Source organism: Fundulus heteroclitus, chromosome 19 (genome assembly GCF_011125445.2).
Source record: "Fundulus heteroclitus isolate FHET01 chromosome 19, MU-UCD_Fhet_4.1, whole genome shotgun sequence".
Lineage (NCBI taxonomy): Eukaryota > Metazoa > Chordata > Actinopteri > Cyprinodontiformes > Fundulidae > Fundulus > Fundulus heteroclitus.
Window position 1 is genome coordinate 32,963,586 of NC_046379.1, and position 26,455 is coordinate 32,990,040.

Below are 26,455 nucleotides of genomic sequence, written 5' to 3' on the forward strand. Positions count from 1 at the left end.
AGAGGTGCATAAGCTGTTAAAGTTATTCTACACCATCCCTGTGTCCACTGCAAGTGCTGAGAGGTGTTTCTTGTCCCTCCGTCGTATTAAGACCTATCTGAGATCAACAATGACCCAGAAAAGACTAAATAGCTTGATGTGCGCCCACACACACAGGGATCTTTTGACCACAGGGGATGCTTTGAGGATAGCCAGGGACTTCATCCAGCATAATGACAGACGGAGACGGGAATATTTAGAGCAGGGGTGACTTTGACTTTTCTTTTTAAAGTATTTTTATTCTGTAAATATTGTGTTAGCTGTAATATAATGATTGTAAGTGGAAATAAATCTGGGGTGTGTGTGCTGGAACGTGCTGGAACTTCATGTGACACAAATCAGTTGCGTGATCAAGGGGATGCTGGTGTTTTATGTGTATGCGGGTGCGTGCGATGGTTAGTGGTATTGTGAGTATTGCCTGATGGGCCCGACCAATTTGAAATGCGTTCCGCGGTCCATGGCTTCAATTACACGCCCTCTTAAACATAAACTGTCATGATTTGGGTTTTTATTATTTGCTTATGTTCTGTTTGGTCTTTATGGTGAGTTTGGTTCTGGATTAGTCTAAGTTCTGTTTTGGTTTAGTGATTCTTTTATGTAATCAATTCTGTCTTAGTTTTAGGTTCTGTACTAGTTTTGGTTAATGGAATAGTTTGGGTTTTAATGTGATTTGATTTTGTACTTTTCTTCTGGCTTGCTCTGATCACTTCTGTCACTAGCCTTTATTCAGTTCACCTGCCAGCATTCTTTTGTCTTGCTCTCACTCCCCTTCACCAGTTACCATCCAATCAGCTTCAGTTTAGTTGCAGCCATTTTGTCTCCCCTGATCAGCTCCACCCATTCTTGTAATTAGTTTCACTCTGTTCACCTGCTCACTCCCCTACTTATATCTGCCTCTGTCTCCTGCACTCTGCCAGATCATTGTTTTTTGAGCCTTTGGTGAGTTTTGTCCAGCATTCCCTTTTGGTTTGTCCTGTCGACTTTACCCAATTGCCTCCAGCATTTCTGAGCCAGCCTGAACCCTGTACCTGTTTTTTCCGGCCCTGTTCTGACTGCTTACTCGTTTTACTGACCTGATTCTTCCCTTGGATTATCGGAGCTTGCCTTATCCCTGTTGTATTCCTGCCTGTTTTGGACTGCCTATCGTGTACCGGATTTTGGACTGTAATTCTGACCACTGAGTTTTGCCTGCCCCTGTATTGTTTAAGATCGCCTCCATTAAAACCTGGTTATTCCATGTACCTCGCTTGTTGTTGGCTGAATACTGGGTCCTCCTGTCTCCGATTCCTGACATAAACATACGATTGTTGGTTAACACACCACTTAAAGATAACCCCAGCATTCCTCAACCTGTAGCAGATGGTATATTACAAACATGGGTAAGACAAGGTATTAGATCAGTTGGCGATCTTTATACTAATAATGTCTTCGTCAGCTTCGATCAATTATCTGAATTTTATAACCTGCATAGGCACAATCATATTAAATATTTGCAGATCAGACACTAGATTAAGAACCAAATATTAGAGATATTTCCAAATAAACCAGAGGAAACCATGCTTGAGTCATGTTTATTAGATTCCAAACGTACCACTACAAAAGGTCTTATCTCTTGTGTTTTGTTGAAGCCGTCTGCTTCCCCGGGTTCGTTAATTCGTTGTGCAGGACTTTAAAATAATAACTCAGCCATGGACGCAGAATTTCAGTTTCACCTTTGCAAAGGGGAGAGATGATACACCTGCCGATTCCGGGCAACAACTCTCGCTCTCTCTCCCGCTCAGGCTAGTTTTATTAAAGTTAGAACACAGATTATACAAAGTCACACAATGAATGACGCACACATCCTATCGCTATCTTACTCCCTAATAACTATCTTCCCTCATTATTTTCTCCAGCTGCATGTGAACTGGAGTTTCTGTTCTTTCCCACTGCCTCGGACTGGCCTTGAAAGTTCTCCTGATACTCATACACAGAACCTATTCACATTCTCTTCTTCTGGTAAACAGACAGGCCTCAAAGCAAATATATTGCACAATAAAAGCACGTTATACCTTTATAAATGTGTACTAAAATATTAATCAAAGTTAATACATTCCACAATTCCCCCTTTTGAACTCTTTTAAGAGTTCACCTATAAACTATTGCAGTAGAAAACCCTAAATTTACTGGTTTGTTATGACACCTTTGGTAAATACTTGATTATATTGTAATGGTAATAAGTAATAAAAGAAAAACACATATTTTCCCAAAGACAGTAATACTTCTGGTTAAATCTTATACATGCATCAGCTCAAACCCAGTATCCTCGTTCTCCTCCTCAGGTACTGTGACTAACAAAGACATCATGACTCTGGGGTTCTGTTTCAATGGTGGAGGATATGAGGCGGACCGTCAATGAGCAAATGCATTGCATGCAACAACAATCACATGTAATCAATATTGCTACAAATGCTGCAAGAGAGATAAAAAGAGATGATCAGACTTTTTCACTTGCCAAACTCACCAGTCATCCACCCCTCGAACGGGTTAGAGATTCCGGAGTACTCGTGCATGGTTTCTGAGAGCGTGCGCAATCCTTCTAATGCTTTTATTACTGCAGCGTCCCCTATTTCTTCTCATGCATGTTGTATTTTGCGAAGCTTATTGTATCTTAGAGGTACCTCTTTGAATCTTATTAAAACCCTTTGTGGGTTTATTAAACTTCAAAACATATCTATATATGTATTAGATGAGTTAAGTAAAAAGTAAAATCCCTCATATTAGGAGCCAAATCCGAAATATTTTCAGACCAGAAACTCTTGTCCGAATGCGTTTGACCCTCTTATAGCTCACTAATAACAGCTCTGACTTAAAACAATTAACATAATTATTATTTTTTTTTTATTTATCTGCTCCACTGTCCATAATTAATTTTACTACCGCACTTTACAATATCACAAAGGTGGACCTGAAAGGTAGTTGTCGCCCTCCGACTGTAATTTAATTCCACTCCGCCATATTGTTCTAAGCACCAGTCATTGGATGCTGCTGTAATAGCGCGTCTTTGTGGTCTTCCTAGGTGGATCAGCTGGACATGTTCAGGAATGGAAAGTCGCAAAAATACCACAATATACCTGTAACAATAACAACTGATAATAATAAACCTCCAGCAACACAACCCTTAGGGGGTTTGGTTAATGCTATTTTAGTGCCCCTGTGGAAAAACACCTGTGGAGAAACACACAAATTTCAACAAGAAATGCAAAAATACATATATAAAAACAATTTTTTTTTTCTTAAGTTCTCTGAGTCTCTTTTTGGTTTTCTTCTTCTCTCTGAGTGTAAGAGCTGCTACAACACCAAGTGGTCAGGTAAAAAACACTACTTCCGCCTCTTCTGTTTAATGCTTTTTTTTTTTTTTTTTTTTTTTTTTTTCCTGGAGCAGGAGAGCAGCTCACTGCCCACTTCTTCCGCCTCTTCTTCTTTGTTCTTCTGCTCTGTCTCCTTTGCGCGATTTTTGTGAGTGAGCTTAAGCTCACTGAATCTCTCTACGGGTTTTATTATGACCGTGGTTGAGTAGAGGATTCACCGATAGGCTCCCTTTCACAGCGTTGTGATGTTATCCTGTAAATCCTGGCGCACCTGATGTTTGAGAGCGCTGGGGTTCCTCAGTGGCTGCACACTGACTCCAATGATACCAGGTGTCGCCTTTTCCTTTGAGCCTGACAGCGTGCGAAGTGCGTTCCACCATCTGGTACGGGCTGGTCCACCTTGGTTCTGACCACTTTCTTTTGATGACTTTCCCACTCTGGTTCTGCACTGGTCTCGGTGTTTCCTTTGGCACCCTGTGGTGGCACCTCACGGCTCCGCACTCTGGTCAGAGCACCCTAAATCACAACCCCCACCTCTGTCCTTCGTTGACCATAGCGCGCACTCAGCCGAGGTCTGGGGGTTTGTGGACCCTCCTTCACATTCCTTAGGAATCTCCAATATAATCTGAAACTACACAACAATCTTTAGATGTCAAATTTCGTGTGCTACCTGTGAATCCTGGGAGGTTGACGTCGCAACCCCGAAAATCTCCTTCCAGTCAGAGAGTGCATCCTGTAATGAAATTAACTGAACACTCCAACAAGAAACAAAACTTTACCCCATATCAATTTAGTGCACAGATTTCAGCCAATTATTTTTCAGATACTAATTAATCCTTACCACCTTTTATTGTTCCATCTTCATCCTATCAGGAAACCTATTTTTGGAAATGTAATAGTTAATGAGACATTTTATCATAGTTTCTCTGTTCTCTCCTTTCACAGGCCTCTGGTCATCCTGTAAAAGAATTCACGCACGCACACACAAACACTTTTAAACCTCGGATGTGAATCACCGTGTCTGTGGAATCAAAAGTTAGTTAATTGTGGTTTGAAATCAAAGTACATTTTTTCCTATAACGATGTCCAAATCTTCCTTGGATTAAAATGACCACACATCGCGCACACACACTACTTTACACACGACATTGCTGTAACCTCTATAATGTTCTACTCCGGGTGCTTCAGAAAAAGTTCCTGTTTTAATCCTGGAGGAAACACCACGTTTTACAGCACCTGTTCTACTCTAACGCACCTCTGAAACTGCTCTGCTCCACCTACACTCTTCTTGTAATTAATCAGTGAGAATGCTATACAGCCTTCTCACTTATTGTTTTCCTGTTTTTCTTTATTATTATTATTATTATTATTACGTCGATGTCTAACTACTCCCGCATACTTCAACCAATTTCAACAATTTTGGTGTCAAAACGTTCGGCTCGTTCCCGGCATGCCTGCTATATCTCATGGTTATGCTAACGTTTACACTTTTTAAAATATTTTAAAATAATTCCTTCAAATTCTTCCCATTCTTCTAATTGTTCTTAATCTTCAAATTCTTTCAAGTTTTTTTTTTAAATTTTTCAAATTTCTTCAAGTTTTTCAAATTCTTCAAATCCCTTTAAATTCTTAATTCAATTTTTTTTTCAATTCTTTAAATCTGATTTCAATGTTTTCTGCATCTTCTGCTCAATCATTCTGCAGATTAGCATTCTCACTCGCTGTTACGCAGGAACAGCTTTTTCTAGTTCCTCTCTCAGTTCCTCTTCAATAGATGCCATTCTCATGTAAAAAATCCTGCACCCTGTTTTTCTATTTTATCTAATATTTTATCTAACATTTACTGATATGTACATCCCCCTTTTGGAATCAAACTAGTTTTATTCCAGAAACAACAGTAAAATGTAACGTTCTGTTTTTGTCTAGGTTTATTGTTTGGTGAAGTTAGTTCTCTCCTGCCTCTGGTTTTATTTCTTTTGTAGGTTCTATCTTATTTTAGGTTCCTGTTTAGTCTGTGTATGGTTTTAAGTTTTCCGGTCTTTGTATTAGTCCTTATCTGTGTTCTGTGCTTTGTGTTATCCTCAGTCTTAGGTTTATTCTTCTGTCAGCATTGTTATTGCTTCCACCGTCCTATGGTTAATTAGTTCCCTCTGCTCACCTGTTTTATTTAAGCCTCACTTGCTCCTCAGTTATTTGTTGGTCCGTCACACTCACATGCCCATGCTCCTGTTCCTCCTCGGTTACTCTCTCTGTTTTGGTAAGAGCCCCGGCACCTTGATTCTGTTTTGGATTACCTGTTTCAGTTTACTCTGCCAAGTCTGTTCGCCAGTTCCCGTCCACCTTGTTTGGATGTCTGCCTTAAATCTATTTGGATCCTGTTTATGTTCACCTGTCTTCTATTAAATCCAGTTTAAAGGAATAACTGTTCTGCAGAATATCGGGTTCTGCTCCACACCCATCATTACATAAGAAGCTGTCAATAATAGTCAATTCAACTGCATAGGGTAATCTTTGGTGAAGTAAGAAGAAAAAAAAATTCCTCGAATCCTGAATCCAATTCAAAATCTTATTCAACTTTATCATACCTGATATTTTCCCGAGGTCCCTCAAAGGTTGCGTGAGATCAACGTACCCACCATGTAGTTGTCACAGCAGCCATTTAGTCCCAAAACTATAATGTGTCTTCCACGCGCTGTAGTTTAGGTTTGTTAGAACGCTTTGCTTGTTATTGGGGGACACATTGGTTGTTCCTGCGGAAAATAACACAGCCCACGAAAGACACGTTCCTTGGCAAATTGGTATTTTATCTTTACTAACCTTAAATGTAACTGGAACACATGAAAGTATTCCCACCTCCGTGGACCTTCTGCTGATTAATGATGATCAGTACGTTCCCGGCCATGGTAACACTTCAAACTCATGTTTGAAATAAACTTATCAGTTACATCACAGATAACTTAAAAGGTATGAGTATATTTTAAAGCAACAAACCTGCACGCTGGTAGGAGCCCAATCAGTTGCCTGAAGGGAATGTTTAACCATGCCCCTACTTCTTTTTGGTGCTCAACATGGAGAGAAAGACAAATGTGTGAAATCGTTTCATCCGACCTCATATATCGTTATAAATTGTTCAGCAGTAACAGCTGCCAAACGCTCAGGTGCCACATACATATTCCTAGAATGACTGTCTGTGTTTTACCTTAAAGAATCATGATACCAGTCTGTGCGGTTGCTGTCGTAGAACAGAGTGACGTGTGGCAGGTCAGGTGGGAGGAAGAGCAGGAACCCAGACGTTGCATCTTCCATAGCTGGAGAGAACACCAGTTGTAGCAGGCTCTGTTCTCAGTCCTCCATAGATGCTAGCAATGCTTTCTCCCTCTCAGATCACAAGGGCAGACACTGTTTCTTCTCTCAGTATCATATTCAGTGACAGTCTTAGTCCACAACTCAGAGGCCCATATGTATCTCCAGTGTCCACCAAAAGTTCATGCAGTCTTTTCCGCTGACAGCTCAGAGTCTGTAGTGCTCATGCAGCTGGCCATGCTCAGGGGTGTGTCATCAGACGAGTTATCCCCTTGCAGGGGTACTGACCTTGAGGAGGTGAGGTCATGTCAGGACTTGGTTGCTTCATACCAGGTTGACCTGCTGGTGGGGTGAAACAGCCCACAGGCGTTCAATGTCCAGGACAATCACAATTGTATGTCGATGGGTGCTTTAACATGTCCACCATATCAGCTCCAAACACTCATCCATCACGCCCTGGGTTCAATACTCGACGCCACACTGACCACCAAGCCATCTGCTTCCACGTTCAGCAACCAACAGACCTGTAAATAAATAAAGAATAGAGAAAAGGAGGCAATAGGCAAGCCTCCTCCTTAGAGTTAATTAAACTGAGGTGACACCTTCAGGGTTGAAGATCCAACTGCTGAAACATCACATGTTCACTTTTCATTTTACTCACTTTCTGTTTTGTTCCTTGTAATTGCAATTTAAATAATAGATCTTGTAATACTTTTTTATTATTATTATTTACTCTTTCTCTCCCCATCCTGAGCCACATTGGAAAATGATGTACCAAATGTTTTGTCCCAGCGAGCATAATCACAATCAGCTGTAATGCTGAAGAGGACAAACCCTTTAAAACCATTTTTCTGAATAATTCACCGCTGTTGTGTGCCCCAGTCAAATTAAGAACCACTGCTGGGGTGTTAAGGGAGAATGTTTTATAACTCCATCTTCCAAGTAAGAAATTAGTAAAGAAAACAAAGTTACATCTGGCATGTGGAACGTTCAAGCATCATTTTCAATATAATTTGCAGCAGAAGAGGGCACACAACCATGTGTACCTTTAGTCAAATTATCTAATTTAGAGAACGTGTTTACATTAAAAAAAAATCCTTTGGGATCTGCCCTTTAATTTTTCCAAATCCTTTTTGTTCCTGTTGATTTCTGTCCCTCTGCAAAGTTTAACTTCTGTAGTAAAACGATTTAAACCAGTAACATTCTTCATAAATTCTTAAACATCAGCAACTCCATCTGAGGATAACTGTAAAACTGATGCATGACTAGACGTAGGGCTGATAAAATATGTCTAATCAACCGGGTTGTACTTTTACCAAACAGCTTTAAGTTCCATTTTAACTTTTAACTTTTGTTTCTGCTAACTGGTGATTCCTAGACCTACAATTAGCAGCAGTTGTTAGTGAGCTAATTCCTGCTTTCCTTAGATCAACCAGATTTAAGTCTAGTGTATTATATTCAAACTAGGGCTCTCAAACTATTAAAATTTTAATTTCAATTAATCTCGTATTCTATCTTTTTATTTCTAAAAGTATAAAAGCTCATTTGGGAATTTTAATATGCACTTTTGCAATAAACCACACTAGTTAAAATTATGCTTATACAAAAACTATTTTTCTTTTTAGGTACTTTTCAGAATTGGAATGACAACATTCTGGTGCCATAAAATGATGAACTATAGCCAATAATGAGCTAACTCACAAATTATTATGCCCTGATGTTTACACAATGTATAAACAAATGTGTGAATAAATAAATATTTCATGCTGAAATATATATATATTTAACTCCTAAACACAGATATAAGTTTTATTATTCATTTATTATTTACTCTCTTTCTCAAACACATATTCCTGAGCGGTCCCTAAGTTTGTCAATGCAGAGACAGCAAGTCTGCCTCTAGAGGGGAGGGCTGCGCCCTGAGCAGCAGGCGGGACATATCAACTATCAGTGACCAACCCTCGGCTGTTTTCAGCGAAGTTGGGCTGTAGGTGTAGTAACAGATGACAAGTATGGTTGATGGGTGTTTCTAATGTGTTGTTCCTGGGGGTGTCACCAGGAACCGTTAACTCTCCGCCCAACACATTCAGATGTTTTCATCATGGTCAGTTTTGTTTATCATATCTATTGTCCTGCTTTAGGTCAAACTGTCCCCCCGAGGTTTGCCTCAGCTCAGTGTAAAAAGTCTCCCCTACACATAAACCATCCAGCTCCACTTCTCCCCTATAATCTCCCCATATGCTGTTTGCCAAGTTAATAAAGTTATAACATTACAATCTAAAAAAGACCCTACTCTATTATTTTTACAGCTGTCATGCAATCCATTGTCAAATACAAGCTTTGTGCATTAATAGTGTAACTGAATACTTTCCCCACGGCTCTGGTTAACTGTACTCCATAATTAGGCACCCAAAAACCTTTATCCCCAGTTTCAATCATTTGTAACAAGCCTGAGATATATTTATTTAAGTCATGTTAATATCTACGTGTTTAAATTTAATTTGGGCTAGACAAACTTTTATATTATTAATTCTTAAGTCTTTTTCTCTTACAACCGTTTAGTTAAACCTTTCTGTTTAATGGAAGTTTCCAAAGTGCATTTGTTTTGAATGCTGCAGACATTCAGCGCAAATAAACACTTTTTGAAACCATGGTTTTCTAGGATTTTAATCTGGATTATTTTCCAAAGACGAACAGAGCTTTCACACCAATAACACATACAACAAGACAATTAGACGAACAAAACACACACATGTGTCTTTCCCTTTAACAGTATTTTTCACAGATCATGTTTGAAAAGTTTAGATTGCCGAAATATATTTTGCCGAAATATTATGCTTATTGGCCAACGCGCCTCTGTCACTTCTCGGGGAAGTTTAGTTGGCAAAATTGCCCCGCACCGCCGTAACCGCTCAATTTACCGGCTGTCCGACGCCGCGCCTCCGCAGAAACAAGGTTTAACATCTCGCCACTCGCCTGTCATCTTTTATCTCATTACGTTTCACGTTTTTTTTAGTCATTTTCCCCCACTAGCCGAGATAATCATCTATTCGGTCCATTACTAAAATGTTTCCCCCGCGAAACGGAGCTTCTAAAGTTCCGTTTTTTTTTTTTTTTTTTTGTTTTTTGTTTTTTGCCTCGACTAACTGCTGGTTGCACTCAGAACGCTTTGTTGCGGCAAAAAAGCCACAAATACATCGATCTGTCATCCCATTGATATCCATGCTGCACAATTCTATTTATTTTCACTAATATCCTGATCAAATGCACCTCTTACGCTTCAGTTGCTATTCTCAGCTCTGTCATACGCACAAATCTACACACACAGACTTACACACAAAAACCCATTAGCGCACAGACATCAATCTCCGCGGATCCAAGCAGTCTCTCCCCCACTCACTCAAACAAAATGATCTCATTTCCACAGACACAATATGTTGTACAAGACAGACAGACAGCTTGCGCGTGGTGTTCTGCGAGACGTCTCTCTCTTTTTTTTTTCTTTTTTTTTATATGAAAACTCCTTGTTCTAAAAAACTCCCAGAGTGTTGCTCTGTATTTACCTTTTAGATTTCCCGATTTATTAAAGATAGCTTCCTGGAATTTTAGCTATTTTCTGTTTGTTAAGTCACCTCTTAAACCTGAATTGTATTATTTTACCCATGTAGCTAAATGTTAAATTTGATCAGAGTGGGTCCTGCTGTTTAATATTATGGCTCATGCAAACCCGCAGCAAGTGGGGATCGCTCGCGTTTTGGCGTTCTCCCCCAGTCAAGCACTCAACATTCAAACTGTTTTTTTTTTTTTTAACAAAAGTCTGTCATAGCTGATTGTGTGTTCAGCCAACAGCTCATTCATTTTATCTTTATCTTTATTCCCTGTCCGATTCTCGCTGGGTGTGTGTGTGTCCAGCTCACGGCTCATAAACCGGTCTCCCTGTTTCTACGTCAGGTCACGGTTTGTTAAAAAAAAAGATTTAAAGCTCACAGGACTTTTTCTTGTTGTGTTATCCGCACAACTTATATTTTACTCTGTTCTTAGTTCTGTAATGTTATATCAGAACTTTATTTCGTCTGTAATCGGAGCTTCACAGAGTCCCTCTGTTATCTCCGCATCCATTCAATGTGTGTTGCCTGATCTCGCTCAACCTTTTATGTAGAATTCGAGGTTTCTCACTTCTCGGGCCTCTAACCCAGCAAAAAGACGGTTCCCCGTCGAGAACCGCAGTGAGCCGCCACGCTCGAGAAACACCTTTAGATTTCGGAACTCACAGGTCTACCTCTATTTCTGTTATTTTATGTCAGAACTATTTTTGCCTGGTCTCGTTCTCTTTTCTTTTCTCTCTTTTTTTTCAAAATTCTCAATACATTTCTGAACCACACTTTTTCAGTACTGCTCCAAGGCACTCCAAAGCATTAATTTAGCAGATTTAGTTCTACTGAGACTTGGGACACTTAATTTAGACTATTTTTCTAAGCCGAAAATGCAGATTCAGGTTCTGCCTACCTTGTTTTGTTGTGGCCAGCCAGTGTCCCTCGTCCTTTCGATCCAATCTGAAGTCCAATTCTGCCTGTCACCCCGAATCCCGGACCGAGCCCCCAAATGTTGAAGCCGTCTGCTTCCCCGGGTTCGTTAATTCGTTGTGCAGGACTTTAAAATAATAACTCAGCCATGGACGCAGAATTTCAGTTTCACCTTTGCAAAGGGGAGAGATGATACACCTGCCGATTCCGGGCAACAACTCTCGCTCTCTCTCCCGCTCAGGCTAGTTTTATTAAAGTTAGAACACAGATTATACAAAGTCACACAATGAATGACGCACACATCCTATCGCTATCTTACTCCCTAATAACTATCTTCCCTCATTATTTTCTCCAGCTGCATGTGAACTGGAGTTTCTGTTCTTTCCCACTGCCTCGGACTGGCCTTGAAAGTTCTCCTGATACTCATACACAGAACCTATTCACATTCTCTTCTTCTGGTAAACAGACAGGCCTCAAAGCAAATATATTGCACAATAAAAGCACGTTATACCTTTATAAATGTGTACTAAAATATTAATCAAAGTTAATACATTCCACAGTTTACAAAGTTATTCTTGACTATTCACCAGCTTATGACAGGCACTCAGAAAAATGTCTCTATCGTTCCTTTCTTTTTGGCCTGTGAGTCCTCATGGTTGTTGAGGAAGGAGACCGTGTGTCTCGCTAGCCCCCCATCTCCTCGGGAGCCCCAGGAGAAAGTTGTGGTCGTCTCAGAGTCTGAGAGCTGGTCAGGAGTGAGGGTCTGGTCTTTTGTCTGTGGGGGTGATTTACAGCAGGCACCCTGCTGAGAGAAAGGCTGTCCTTGCCTGAAACTCTCTTCCTTACAACGCAATTTTAATCCTTCCCCATGTCACAGTTCACACTATTTAGCCATGGTGTGATGTGTTGTATTAGAATTATTGGCCTAATTCTGCTTCGCTAATAAAGGCCCTTATTCCCCCGGTTTGAGATTTGACAATAAATGAGGAAAGCATTGATCAGAGGTAAAACATTGTAATATGCATATTTAATTCATAAAAATTAAATATGGAGACAGAGTTTACATTACCAATCAAGATGATTTCATCGCGCGATGGAGAAGTCTGTTTGAAGTAAGTTTTGGAAAAACATTCTTTTTATCAACTTTAGAGCTCTTCCTGCAAAGCTCAGGGGGAGGATGGCAATAAAACGCCCTGTTATTCTACCCAGCAACAGAGGGGAGACACACCTTCTGCCTGACTAAGATATTTTTATAACAATTTCCCTCTGTTTTGATCCTAATGGATCAAACTAATAACTAGTGTAAATGGTAAGATGCAATAATGTGACCCACTTTCCCTTCTGTTGGCGACTTTTGAAATCAAAGTAAGTTCAAATTCACCCCTTAAATGTAAAATAACCCAAGTATAAACTAATAAGCTACTAAACCTATCTGAATCTCAAGCATACTAGATTTAATAAAAGTAAGCACCTTTATCAGGAAGGTGCAGGGCTAAGATAATTTTGTAACCAGAGAGGCAACTCAACTGTGACCCTAAATCTAAGTGGAGCACGTGAAAGTATTCCCACCCCAGTGGATTTTCTGCCCATAATTGTGATAGTAAAGTACACCTTCTATTGTTTAATCATGAGCAATATGGTCCTGGACATAATAGGATCAAAACTCATGTTTAAAAGGAACATATCAGTTACATAGCAAAAAATTTTTATGGATATTAGTATATTTTTTAAAACCGCAAACCTGTGCACTGGGACACGCTCGATTGGCTGCCTTAAGAAATTATTAACTAGCTCCGATCCATCTGCCCAGGAACTCAAAAGGTGGAGAGAAAGAAATAATATGAGAACACAGGCCATTCAGATCACATTCCATTAAATCCGTTCAGTAGTATATGGCTAGAAATAACTGTCTGTGTTTTACCTTAAAGATGTTTGATACCAGTTTGTGGCTCCTGAGATGAACTTGGATTGACATGCAACAGATCAGGCAAACATGAGATCGGAGTTAAGACTTTATATTCAAGGCTTTCATGTGTGGAACTCTACATTTCTTCCCCCAGTGTTGCAGTAGCAGATCACTGTAATGTCTCTGCGACGCACCTCAGTGACAAAGTCCCCTTTTCACAACTCAGATTCTGATGAATCAAGTGGCTCCAATATGTGCAGAAAGTTCATGCAGTCACTTCCCTTGACAGCTTGGTATCTGCGCTGTTCATGAGCGCTGGCCACTTTTCCAGGGTGCGGAAACATTGTTCGTGGGAGCGTTATCCCCTTGCTGGGGTACTGACCTTCTAGAGGTGAGGTTGTATTGGGACTTCATGCCAGGATTCGGTGACTTGATGCCAGGCTGACTGGCTGATGATGTGAAACAGCCACATGCCCAGTGTCCAGCATAAGCAGCCGTAGGTGTTCAAAAAGTTCTGACATGTCCACCTCGTCTTTTCGGTCCTCTGCTCCTTCCCCCGTGTCTGCGCTGATCCGTCACGATGCCATCCGCGTCCATGCGCAAGAACAACAAATCTGGAATCAAATGAAGAACAAAAAAGTGGAGGAGGCACCCCCCCCCCTCCTTAAATTAAATTAGAGACATTGCTTGGTGCAATCTGCTGCTTACTGTTACTCCCGTCCTACTTTGTTTTCCAATAACTGTAATTTTAGTATCTTTTAGTAATTAACAAACTCAAGCTTAGTCTTTCTCCCCTCCCTTTAAGCCACAGGCAAATGGTGTATCAAATATTGTCCCAGGATTTAAGTTCATCAGCTGAGACACTGAAGAGGACACGCTGTCTAACATTATTTCTCCAAATAATCCACCCATAATGGACAGAGATGTTTTAGGATCCACACCAGTGTGTTTGATCTATCCTACTGATTTTTTCCAGTAGATCTTGTGAGTCCCAGTCAAACTTAGGAAGCTCTGCTAAAGTGAATAAAGAAATTGCTGTGTAACTAAATCTATCAAAGAAGAAAGTATAAAAAACACTAAAGTTACATTTTAAAATGGCTCTAAAATCAGTTTTGTGCCTTTGTTTAGAAAATTCTAATAATTAAACTAAAAATAATATTTTTATTATTTTTATATGGTCTTTTTTATCAACTTTAGAGCTCCTCCTGCAAAGCTCAGGGGGAGGATGGTTGACCCCCTCTCCTTCTGACCCCCCCCTCCCCCGGGGGCAACACCGGGGGTGGGGGGGAGATATTTTCTTAACAGATGGCATAACAGATGTATTAAAATCGGCTTTTTCAAAGCACTCTTTCACAGATAAAAAATAAATAATTAAAAATGGAAAACCCTCACTAAACCTTGATTCACTAACACAGGCCAGTAAGAACTTTGTAAAGTTAAAAACTGTAACTATGAACACTACGAGTGCACACCAACCTATTTTGCTGGCCATGTTTACTTTTCAACTCCAACAGAGGGATATGGAATCACACTGGTTTTAGCAGTTTGAACAGCTTTACAACGGCAGCACTTAAACACCAATTCAATTCAATTCAATTCAATTTTATTTATATAGCGCCAAATCATGAAACATGTCATCTCAAGGCACTTTACAAAGTCAAGTTCAATCATATTATACAGATTGGGTCAGATTATACAGATTGGTCAAAAATGTCCTATATAAGGAAACCAGTTGATTGCATCAAAGTCCAGACAAGCAGCATTCACTCCTGGGGAACCGTAGAGCCACAGGAAGAGTCATCTGCATTGTACATGGCTTTGCTGCAATCCCTCATACTGAGCAAGCATGAAGCGACAGTGGGAAGAAAAACCACCCATTAACGGGAAGGAAAAACCTCCGGCAGAACCGGGCTCAGTATGAACGGTCATCTGCCTCGACCGACTGGGGTTACAGAAGACAGAACAGAGACACAACAAGAGAAACAAAAAAGCACAGAAGCACACATTGATCTAGTAATCTGTTCTACATTAGATGGTAGTAGCGGGTGAGCCGTCTTCTCTGGATGATGTCACAGTTAACAGAACGCCAGACCAGGTGTACCTACTATGAAGAGAAAAGAGAGAGAACAGAAAGTTAAAGCAGAAATGACAACACATAATGCATAATTGAAGAACAGTAGAACTCAAATAGAGTGAGAAAATTAGATCCTGATATACTCCAGTAGCCTAAGCCTATAGCAGTAAAACTATAAAGGTAGCTGAGAGTAACATGAGTCACTAGTTATAATTTTTGTCAAAAAGAAAAGTTTTAAGCCTAGTCTTAAAAGTAGACAGGGTGTCTGCCTCACGGACCAAAACTGGGAGTTGGTTCCACAGGAGAGGAGCCTGATAGCTAAAGGATCTGCCTCCCATTCTACTTTTAGAGACTCTAGGAACCACCAGCAGACCTGCGGTCTGAGAGCGAAGTGCTCTGTTAGGAACATACGGGGTAATCAGAGCTCTGATATATGATGGAGTTTGATTATTAAGGGCTTTATACGTTAGAAGAAGAATTTTAAATTCTATTCTTGATTTAACAGGAAACCAATGAAGGGAAGCTAAAATTGGAGAAATATGATCCCTCTTGTTGATTTTCATCAGAACTCTTGCTGCAGCATTTTGGATCAGCTGAAGGCTTTGAACTGCATTTTGTGGACTTCCTGATAGTAAAGAATTACAATAGCCCAGCCTTGAAGTAACAAATGCATGGACCAGTTTTTCAGCATCACTCCTGGACAGAATGTTTATAATTTTGGCGATATTCCGGAGGTGAAAAAAGGAAACTCTGGAAACCTGTTTAATATGGGATTTAAATGACATGTCTTGGTCAAAAATAACACCAAGATTTTTTACTTTATTACCAGAGGCCAGGTTAATGCCACCCAGATTAAGTGATTGGTTAAGAAGTTTATTTTTTGAGGACTCTGGCCCAAAGATTACAACTTCGGTCTTGTCAGAATTTAGATGCAGGAAATTTAAAGTCATCCAGCTTTTGATGTCATCAAGACATGACTGCAGTCGAAGTAATTGATTGGATTCATCAGGATTTATGGATAAATATAGCTGAGTATCATCAGCATAACAGTGGAAATTAATCCCATGCTGTCTGATAATTTTGCCTATCGGAAGCATATATATAGTAAAGAGAATTGGTCCAAGGACTGAACCCTGTGGTACTCCACAAGTGACCCTAGAGTTTGAGGAAGATTTATTATTAACATGAACAAATTGGAATCTGTCTGACAGATAAGATTTAAACCAGCCTAATGTTTTCCCCTTAATCCCTACAGTATGTTTAAGTCTTTGTAGGAGAATATTGTGATCAACTGTATCAAACGCAGCACTGAGATCTAACAGGACAAGTATAGACACAAGTCCATTATCTGAGGCCATGAGAATATCATTAGTGACCTTCACCAGAGCTGTTTCAGTGCTATGCCAACCGGTGGCAAAAAACACACTTCTTTATAGGAGGCCCTGATTAAGGTCTCATTAAGGTCAAAAACCAGCTGCTGGCAGACAAAAGAAAGAGCTAGATGGGCTCGAGTGGGCTTGTTTCGATCGTCTCCATTTACTCTTTCGTTTGGTACCAAGTTTGTGAGGCTACGATGCTCCTTTGCTAAACAGTGGCACAAAACACTGCTTTCTAGGAGGCCCCATTGAGGCCTCCTCAGCAAGGTGAAAAAACCAGCTGCTGGGACACAAAGGAAAGAGCTACATGGGTTCAAGTGGGCTTGTTTCGATCGTCTCAATTTACTCTTTTGTTTGGTACCAAGTTTGTTACCCTTCGTTGCTCCTATGCTGAACAGTGGCACAAAACACACTGCTTCTTAGAAGCAGTGTGTTTTGTGCATCTCTTTTTCATATTTCAAACGGTTGCCATTCTTAGACGCAAGCACCCAGAGGCACAAAAATCACAGACGGCGGTTGAGGGGTGGGCTAGAACTCATATCTGAATTTTGGTATCGCTGCGCATAAATAAACCTTTCTGCCTCAGCTTTTGAGACTCAAATACTGTCTTGAGCCCTTAGGAATTTGGCTGATTTTTTCGGGGCAATCAGCTTTTGTTGTTTTTTTCACAGGAGGCTGATTTTAACATATTTTGTAGGTGAGCTTATGAGGAGCAGAACCTGTGATTTTGAACTCCCTGGGTGGTTCCACGTTGACACAGTAGGGGTCAAAAGGTAAAAATGTGCAACCTTTGATGGCACACAGCTCACACATGGTTTGCCTGTTCTAGCTCCAACTTGGCATACAGGAGCCCCTTTGAGGCATCTACCAACAGGGAAGAGCTCATACCTGTATCCCCTTCCTATAGCTACTTCCTTTTAGCAATGAGATAAGAAGATGTGGTTAGTGGCATGTTGTAGAGCACTTCCAGGAAATGAGCATTTATAAGGTTGGTCCAAATCCATGAGCTGCAAAGGCCTCAATTATCAAAAATCAAATATTGCATAACTCCAGAAACAAAACGGGCCCAGAGTTCCACTGCAGTACCATTTCCCACCACCATTGGTGCTATTGATATTTGGACAGGCTTGTACACCATCCCTCCTTCTGTACACCTTGGCCCCTAAGAAATGTGCATAATTAAATAAGCCACGGTCTCGGCCAATAGCAAAAGCTTCCCCACTTTTCCCCTCCTGTCCGTAGTTGTGTTCGTGCAGTGCACTTTCTGACACGTTGGTGGCGCTATCCTGGGTGGTCTAATAAGCCATTGTAACGTACAGCTATCCTTCCTTTTGTACACACCCCCACCCCCCCTCCGATCCCCCTCGATTTGCTAAATCTAGAAGAGAGCGCCATCACATGGTGCACGAAAGGCAGCGCGCCCGTACGAAACGTCGACTTGAACCGACTCGGACCAAGCGGGCGAAATGTAGGAGCTTGTATTGCGCGCGTACGTACGCTACCGCGTAACGGACACACGCAAAGTGATTGTATGTGTAAATCCGTACGTACTGTATTAAAAAGCATTGCGGCTGTACGGCCAAAGGCAACGTTTCGTACGATTTTTTTATATATGCTTCCAATCGGCAAAATTATCAAACAGCATAGGATTAATTTCTACTGTTATGCTGATGTCACTCTGCTATATTTATCCATAAATCCTGATGAATCCAATCGGTTACTTCGACTGCAGTCATGTCTTGATGACATCAAAAGCTGGATGACTTTAAATTTCCTGCATCTAAATTCTGACAAGACCGAAGTTGTAATCTTTGGGCCAGAGTCCTCAAAAAATAAACTTCTTAACCAATCACTTAATCTGGGTGGCATTAACCTGGCCTCTGGTAATAAAGTAAAAAATCTTGGTGTTATTTTTGACCAAGACATGTCATTTAAATCCCATATTAAACAGGTTTCCAGAGTTTCCTTTTTTCACCTCCGGAATATCGCCAAAATTAGAAACATTCTGTCCAGGAGTGATGCTGAAAAACTGGTCCATGCATTTGTTACTTCAAGGCTGGGCTATTGTAATTCTTTACTATCAGGAAGTCCACAAAATGCAATTCAAAGTCTTCAGCTGATCCAAAATGCTGCAGCAAAAGTTCTGATGAAAATCAACAAGAGGGATCATATTTCTCCAATTTGGGCTTCCCATAATTGGCTTCCTGTTAAATCAAGAATAGAATTTAAAATTCTTCTTCTAACGTATAAAGCCCTTAATAATCAAGCTCCATCATATATCAGAGCTCTGATTACCCCGTATATTCCTAACAGACCACTTCGCTCTCAGGCTGCAGGTCTGCTGGTGGTTCCTAGAGTCTCTAAAAGTAGAATGGGAGGCAGATCCTTTAGCTATCAGGCTCCTCTCCTGTGGAACCAACTCCCAGTTTTGGTCCGTGAGGCAGACACCCTGTCTACTTTTAAGACTAATCTTAAAACTTTCCTTTTTGACAAAGCTTACAGTTAGAGTGGCTCATGTTACCCTGAGCTACCTCTATAGTTATGCTGCTATAGGCTTACGCTACTGGAGGACATCAGGGCCTATTTTTCTCACTCTACTGATTTCTACTGTTCTCCAGTCTACTGTTCTCTAGTTTTGCATTGCATTGCATTGAAATAACTGTTGTCATTTCACCTTTTAACTTTTTGCTCTCTCTCTCTTTTTCTTCATAGTAGGTACACCTGGTCTGACGTTCTGTTAACTGTGACATCATCCAAGGACGACAGATCACCCACTATTATCATCTAATGTAGAACAGATTACTGGATCAATGTGTTCTTCTGTGCTTTTTGTCTGTCGTGTTGTGTCTCTGCTCTGTCTTCTGTAACCCCCAGTCGGTCAAGGCAGATGACCGTTTATACTGAGCCCGGTTCTGCTGGAGGTTTTTCCTTCTCATTAATGGGGAGTTTTTCTTTCCACTGTCGCTTCATGCTTGCTCAGTATGAGGGATTGCTGCAAAGCCATGGACAATGCAGACGACTCTCCCTGTAGCTCTACGCTTCTCCAGGAGTGAATGCTGCTTGTCGGGACTTTGAAGCAATCAACTGGTTCGCTTATATAGAAAACTTTTTACCAATCTGTATAATATGATTGAATTTGACTTTGTAAAGTGTCTCGAGATGACATGTTTCATGAATTGGCGTTATATAAATAAAATTGAATTTAATTGAATTGTGGGCAAAATATATAAGTTAGGGTTGGATGGTCACAAATAAGGCAAGCTATATATTTACTCTGTTCTTGATGGAAACACACATTTAAGGAAGCTTTCTGTATATCACCAAAGCCTAGTTTGTTGTATATTAATTAATTCATGATATTTTAGTATCATGCACCATAGGTGCCCATAGATGGGTTGAGTAGTTGTCTTGCAATTGGATGGTTGTGGGTTCGATTCCAGCTTTCACATGTCAATGTGCCCTTGAGCAAGGCACTTAACCCCAAGTTGCCTCCCAAGCTGCTTATCGGTGTATAAATGTGTGCATGTTAGTCAGTGCGATTTGGTGAATGTGGCTCTAGTGTACAGCACTTTGAATGGTCAGTAAGACTAGAAAGGCATTATAGTTCAGACCATGTAACAAGAATGTAGCACTCATAGTCGTATATCCCAAGCTTTACAAATATAAGTAGCAAATGCACAAAATATACCTGTCATACGTCCAACTAAGAATTTTATCCTCAGATAGCCAAAAGACATCTGCATTACTTTTATTTATACATTCAAATAAGGAACATTTCAAGTCAGTATACAGAGGAGAGTAAAATTCTCTACAGATCTACAGATATCTTGTTTCCCTTGTTTTTTTAAGTCATCAAGAAATATATTGTTTTTGGAATTTATATTAAACTGCAGCTTATTAAAATATATATAGTTTAAATAAGAAGTAGCTAACAGTATAGCAATTTCATTAGCCCAATGATACTTATTTAAGAAATCTTCTTGGTCAGCCTATCATCTGGCAGTTGAATAAGGGGGTTCCATAAACGAAGCATCTCAGGTGCAGGGCACCCATCTTATGTTGCCTTCTCCTGCCAGTTCAGCAGCCCAGTAAGAGTTTCTATATATGGAAACGTTAGCTCTGCAGGTGGACTCACAATTCCGAAAAAGAACTACTACATTCATCTCCATTATGACAGAGTTGTTTGTAATATAGAGAGGTATGCATTGCTGACAGAAAGCCATCATTGCAAATGAGCAGCAGTTTAATTTGTATTTTAAAAATAAGTTACCATAATAATAATAACCCGGTGAGCATTTCTTTTTGGAAAATACCTCTACACAATGTCTAAATTGTTCATCAACGTCCAGGCAAAATTTGGTAAATATTGGTTAAAATTAAAATCTTTGTGATCTCTAGAATTGGCATTAGAGACTTATTATGGGTCAAAATCTAGACCTGTTTTAGCTGAGACTGACTAACACCAAAAAGCTGAGCCTCTAACTTTCTGTCTGTCTTTTCTAATTGAGTTATCTGACAGAATTCCTAATGTTGCATACAAAATATATGGGACCAGGTCCTTTTAACACTTATTATCAGGGTGCCATTTGCAAAAAAAAACAAAACAAAGGGGGGGATCATTTCAAAAGTTTTATTAATGAATAAAAGTTTTCTTAATAATGGTTAGCTAGCAGCTGCTCTTTCAGGTAGCTAGCTAGTTCCAGTAGGTTAGACTGTTGTTTTTAAACTTGCACCATCTACTATCGGGACTCTGGAGTTGGGATTAGTTTACTCTAACCGCTTTGAGCAGAAAACGTAATAATATTCTTTAAAAACAAACAACAAAATTAATTTACAAATGTGAAGGACACAAGACATGTATTAATATCAATTTTGAAAAATCCATAATATTCAGGGGTTAAAGCAAAAATAATCAATTTGACTGAAAACATTTTCTAGTCAGCCCATATATTCCTGGGCCGTAGACGTCAGGCCACCTTAGTAACCTCATTTGCTTATTGTGAAAGTCCACTTTAACCAAACCTCGCAGTTCCATTGACAATTGCTGTCTCTCTCCCACCTTCCAGCTTCAGAGCCTTGGCGCCATCCTGGACAGCCTCTCCATAATCTCCTTCACTTTCCACATCCATAACATCATCTGGTTAACTTTTATATTTGCAGCATCAAGCAAGTTCTTCCTTCGCACTTTTGCCAAACTGGTCCACTGTCCACTCATCTTTCCACTTTGCAATTTCAAAACCCCCCATAAACTGCAGCTAATTCAAAAGACAGCAGCTTGCATCATTACATCATCTTCTTCACACCTGTACATTAACTCCACTGTCACATTCAATATAAATCAATCCTATATACTCTGTGTCCCCACCTCTCGCTCATTGACTGCTGGAGATGGTCAACAGCCCCTCCACGACCTTCTTTGTTACAGAAAAGCGCAGGTGGAATAATATTTCTGATTTTTTTTTTTTTACTTTTTCCGAATCAGACCCAGTCAAACCGGGACATCGTTTCACATTCCGACCCTCCTTCTTCTTCTTTAAAAAAAAGTGCGTCATGCTAAATTAGCCGAGCTAGAGCGTTACTCTTTCAGTTTTAAATAAAACATAGCAGCGACAGACACACTTACCGAGGGATGTTGTTGTCAGCTGTTCTATCCGCTGAACTTTCTGACCTGCTGGTTTGCATAAATTCAAAGAAAACCTTTGACCACCACAACTTTCATTCATGCATCTGTGGTCAGTTTGAGATGTTCTTCCAAAAGTTAAAATGATTGAACACCGATAAACCTCAAACTGGTAGATTTCCGCTTTGCAAAGACCCGCCCTACTCTCCTTCTGATTGGCTAATGTCCTGGCTCTGCCAGATTTCATTTGTTGAGCGCAGCTTCTGTTTAAAATCTTGAATAAAAAGTCTACAAACGGAACATTTTGCGCTCATTTTCCAAATGACGAAAGTCCCTCACAGCGACAGAGAACATTAAACCCCTGTGAATATTACTTATTGAGATCAGAAGGGGGAGGAATGTATCCCCCCAGGGATAAAACATGAATGACCAGAGGGGGGGACATCACAACCAGAGGAGTTGGGGGGAACCCCCACCACCCCCCCACCCCCCAGCAAATCGCACCCAGCTTATTATTTAGGTTATTATTATCGTGAAGACATTGTTATTTTTTTCTTTCCAAATCAAACTGTTCATCATAGGCCTTCTGCTGTCAGCACTGCAGCCTATCTGTGTAGATATGCTTGGAAATGACTATTCTCGCATTTTTCTTATGGGAAGAAACTGAACTCTGAATATTTCCAGGAAACATTATGCCTGTCAAAAAACATTATGTGCACTTTGATTGTTTAAAGGCACTTTAGATAAAAATGTGTTTGTAACCACCAATACCGAGTTAATACATTTAATGCTATATTTATCATTAATCTTTATTTTTCACTCTTAAATTAAAATAACCTTTTGGCTTATTTGTATCTTAACTGCATCCTCACAAATTTAAAAATGCATGAATTTAGAGTAGATCATAATACTAAGGGAAATAAAGGTGTCTGAGCTTTTCTGTATGCTTTCTGACATTGTTGGCATTGGTGGTACAGACCTTTTTTTCTGACAATGTGAATTTTCCATTTTAGCTCTAAGCTTGAACCACTTCTATACCTGGTAGTTTTGCTTGGTGTAAACCTAGAAGAAATACAGTATATAGAATGAAATCAAAGTTTTAAGTGGTTAAACCAGTGAGTTGTGTCTAAATATGGTCTATGTATTGCTTTGATGTTGAAAACACTAATTTTGATTTTTGTTTTGGGGGGGGGGGGGGGGGGGACAAAACCCAAAAGCTAATTCTAGATGTTGACGTTGGAAAGATAATCCCTATTAAACCAAGTTTCTATCAAATTTAGCCAAGACATGAACCATTTGGATACAATTACATAATGAGACAGTCACTGTTGGAGCACTGAATGACAAATTCTAAAGTCTATTATAGTCATCTTCGTAAAATAATGTTGTTTTTTTTGCTGAAAATTATCTTTTTGCCTAAATCAACTTAATAACGTAGGGATGTATTATTTTGTGTGTTTCCTAAAAAACCTGAAAAGAATTAAGGCCATTACTTTAGGAAGGTAGCGATATATTACTATTTTAATGACACATTCTTTGTGATAACTATTTCTGTATCTTGCAACAGATTAAAGCAAAACTTACACTTCTACTGAAGAAGTTATGCTGCTTTTGATCAACTGATAGTAGTAGATTTTCACTGACATAAAACTAGCAGTAGATTTTCACAAGGCAAACCATCCAGGATGACAATAAAACGCTCAATGAAAACACAACATGGCAGACTTATCCATAGAGTGAAAGGAGAGGAACTGAAATGGATTTCCTCTTTGGGAAAACTGTTTTAAAGGGGAAACAAGACTGTGGCCTCCACCAGTAGAGCTGGCAGTAGAGCTAGCTAATGCTTCCCTGTCAGTCTACATGAGCAGCAGTGTGTCTAAATCCTTCAAGTCATTTTGTGGAGCCCTACTGAGCCAGGACCAGCCAATGTCAAAGTAAGCCATCAGCCAGATGAATGGTCTGTAACCTTTTCTTTTCTCTACCTATTAGGAAAGACCAACTGAAATATTATTATTCTCCTGTTCTGAAATATGTCAGATTAAACTGTTACTTTCACAGAGCTATACATGAAAGACACAAACACTAAAAGTGCTATACAGGCAAATTCCAATATGCTTTTGGAATATCATGAATTACTATATTAAAACATTTTAACCTGCTCAGCAACATGACAGCTTACATTGTTACTTTTAGCAGCAAAAGGGAAAAAAATGAAAAAGACAGGAGAATAAAATGGAAGATATTCAGACAAAACCAGCCTCAATTTTGGTTTCTGAGTCCCACTAGTTCACTGCATTATTTCACAAGGCAAATTAATCAAAATAATAGTTCAGCATGTATGCATGCATAAATCACATAAATATGAATGTAATAAATATATTTTAATCCTTTATTTATACAGGTTAGTCCCTTGAGACTTAGTGTCTCGTTTACAAGAGAAACCTGAGAAACACAAAGTCACAACTATTTACAACAGCAATTACAAATTTAAAAGAATCCCAACATTTGGTTTAAAATTTCATGACAAAAAAGTTAAATATGTACAAATGTCTAAATAAACATAAGTACAATTTGCTATAGACCCTATCTCCAGTCCTTTTAATCAAACTCTAAATTCTCCATGTGTGACCAGACTGTCCCAAGCTTTAAGAATATAGGTAGCAAATGCAAAAAATATACCTGTCATACGTCCAACTAAGAATTCTATCCTCAGATAGCCAAAAGACATCTGCATTACTTTTATTTATACATTCAAATAAGGAAAATTTCAAGTCAGTATACAGAGGAGAGAAAAATTATATTCATCTTCCACCACATTATGGTCATGGAAAAGACAGACTTTCTGCTATACAGGGAGACCTTTATATCTACCCACTTCCACTGCCAGATGCAGGCTACCAGTTCTAATCTGGGCACAAAGAGACCAGTTTTTTTCTAGAAAACTTTAGTTTTACATAGGGCTCTGTCAGATACTCTTCCTTAAAATGAACATGTCATTTCCTAGTTTTGTTTTCCTACAGATATCTTTCCAAAAAAATTAAAAAACAAAACAACTGGACTTTTTTCCCCAAAGTTTGAAGACGTTTTGCTTCCGATCCAGAAAGCTTTCTCAATTTAAAATGTCTGGAGTAGTGTGGAGTAGCAAGCTTTATAGTACTGCCCAACAGAGGCCTTGTAATGGCTTAGATAACATGCAAATTGAACCGAAACAGGTCCAACCCCTTAGTAATGGGGAGTAGTTATGGTCGTTTGTAAGACAGCTTCAGGTCCTGCTGAAGTGTGCTCCAGATGGAAGGGCCAGAGAAGGAGAAGGCCTTTTACCCCAGCTCTGTGCAAACTGCTGGAACTCCGAAGGAAACATAGTCCTAGCCAATTATTAAAATAAAAAAAAAAATAAACACATTTGGGTTTATTCTGACAGCTGTTTTTATTATTATTTTTTTTTTTACCAGATAACCAAATGAAGATCATATTAAAAAGACAAAAGTGTTTAAATACATTTATAGTTAAAGTGACACTACTTTAGTTTTTAGATTACCTTAACGGAGCAATAAGGAATTTCATTATTTAATATGGAAATAACTAAAAATAGTTTTGTGAAGAACTGTCAGGGTTTAGTTTTTGTCTTGCTTCTGTTCCCTGTGAGTTTTCAGTCTATCATCCTCTTACTCAGCTTGCCTTCCACTCCTCCAGTAATCAGCCACACCCGTTAGGCTTCAATTAGACAGAATCCATTCCACCTGTCAGCTTCCCTATTTAAGCCTCACTCCGCCTCCACTTTCCCGCTGGTCTGTCTTCATTCTGTTGTTGCCTCAGCAAGAGAAGCTCCCACGTCCTACCGAGCACCACCCATCTGTTGCACAACTGCCAGAGATTTTCCCATGTTTGGTGAAGTGTCAACAGTCCCTAGTCTGGCTAATCGGAGATGTTTCCATGTCCGGTCGTCAGAGCCCCCCGTGCCAACCTGCTGCCCTCCAGCCACAAGTAAGGCCAGCTCCTTTGTTGGATTAATCGGTCTCCTCTGTGTCAGGACTCTCTAGCCTGCTTCGGAGGCTACCCGTTTCTGAGGCGCAGCGTCCGCAGCACTCCAGCGACCTCCAGTCTCACCAGCTCTCCAGCTCCTTCATTCACCTTCTTTCAGAACCACCCTCCCTATAATAAACTTTCTTAAACTGAGCTCTGTTTGTGTGTGGTGTTCGGTTCATCTCTGCAAAAACCTGACAGCACGGACCAGCCAACAGATGAACCCGAACACCACACGGAG

At 39.8% G+C, this 26,455-nt stretch overlaps 1 long non-coding RNA gene across 1 annotated transcript; it reads right to left on the bottom strand.

Moving 5' to 3' along the window:
- Positions 1-3,314: 3,314 nt before the first annotated feature.
- Positions 3,315-13,722, bottom strand: LOC118566967. The gene is made up of 2 exons (XR_004933401.1): positions 13,137-13,722; positions 3,315-4,267 (listed from the first exon to the last, which is right to left on the bottom strand). It is a non-coding gene; the product is annotated as an uncharacterized LOC118566967 (long non-coding RNA).
- Between the last annotated feature and the right edge of the window lie 12,733 nt (positions 13,723-26,455).